This window comes from Austrofundulus limnaeus, unplaced genomic scaffold, assembly GCF_001266775.1.
Source record: "Austrofundulus limnaeus strain Quisiro unplaced genomic scaffold, Austrofundulus_limnaeus-1.0 Scaffold56, whole genome shotgun sequence".
Taxonomy (NCBI): Eukaryota; Metazoa; Chordata; class Actinopteri; order Cyprinodontiformes; family Rivulidae; genus Austrofundulus; species Austrofundulus limnaeus.
Window position 1 is genome coordinate 1,806,982 of NW_013952458.1, and position 1,596 is coordinate 1,808,577.

The following is a 1,596-nucleotide window of genomic DNA, read 5'->3' on the forward strand; positions in this document are numbered from 1 at the left end:
GACACAAACAGCTTTTCTGGGATTATTTAAAACATTAGATAGATTATATAAACTGTAAAATGTTAATAATAATTGGGTTGATATTATTATTATTTTTTATGATTTCTACATCGTCAGTCCTTTTTTTCCTGCTCTGTTGTCAACATGTAGAGTAATGGGAAATCCAGACTCTTGACCGTTTTGCGTTAGCCGTTAGCTTCACCAGCCGATTACACAGTCACGTGGTTTCTGCGCACTCCAGCTGTTCTATATAAACTCCTTGGTGGAAAGAGCTCAGCTGTGGACTGAGCTTTGTGTAAATAGGCTCCACTTTGTACCAGCAAGTGTTTAAGACCTCCTCATCCTCCCTCCAAACTGCAGAAATCAGCATCTTTTTATACTTTTTTCCAAAGCATGTTTTCATAAAAAATAAAATAAAAAGTATCTCTAATCTGTGCATTTTAGCATTACTCAGTGGTTGTCAAGTGAATAATTGAATGAAACATCAAGTCATAAGCTAAGTCCAGTTGTTCATTCCGGGTGTCTTATAAAAAGGTTTCTTTTCCCCTGATCTCTTGGGTTCATGCAGTTGTTAACATTCTTGAATGAATCTGTGTCATTCCAGAAATAGACAAAGAGAGTTGTGGTGACCCTGGGACACCTCTCTACGGAATAAGAGAAGGTGACAACTTCTCCAATGGGGGAATCCTGAGGTTCGAGTGCCAGTTTGGTTTTGAGCTGATTGGAGAAAAAACTATCTCCTGYCAAGACAATAACCAGTGGTCCGCAAACATCCCTATATGCATTTGTAAGTATTCTAATGACTGTATGTGTGATTTTTAGAAACATGTCAGAGCAAACCCGTGACATCTGCACTGCTATGTTGTTGGTAATACTCACTCTGACCTGTCACCATGGCAGTAGTGCAGAGTTTATCATGGCCTGGGGCAGATGATGACCGATGACGCTGTGAAGATGAACATTTAACAGAAAATGTCTCTCTCTGTACCTTCCCTCCCACAGTCCCCTGCATGTCCAACTTCACAGCTCCCTCAGGAACCGTTCTCTCTCCAGATTACCCAGAAGGCTATGGGAACAACATGAATTGTGTCTGGCTCATCCAATCGGATCCCGGCTCAAGAATACACTTGGCATTTAATGATTTCGACCTTGAGGCGCCTTACGATGCTCTAACTGTGAAAGACGGCGAGACGAATGATGCTTCGGTCATCGGGAGGTTCTCTGGAGCTGAGAGTCCRTCCCATTTGACGTCGAACACCAACACGCTGAGGCTGGAGTTTCAGGCTGATCACTCCATGTCTGGAAGAGGATTTAACATCACATACAGCAGTGTGTATCTTTGCTATTTATTGTCTTATGCTGCCTTTTTTTGCTTATGGAAACTCCGATAACACTCTTGCAGGAAACAAATAAAGTAATTTTAGTCATTTTAGGAGAGCTTTAGACATTAAAAAAATAGTATAGGTCTTCTGGACAGGTTCTTCTCTAATGAAACGTTTCGTCTCTCCTCCAAGAGACGTCTTCAGTCTGAGAGTTTCAGGCAAAATATGAGGCAAAAGAATGGGCAAAAAATGGGCAAAAAATGGGCAAAAAATG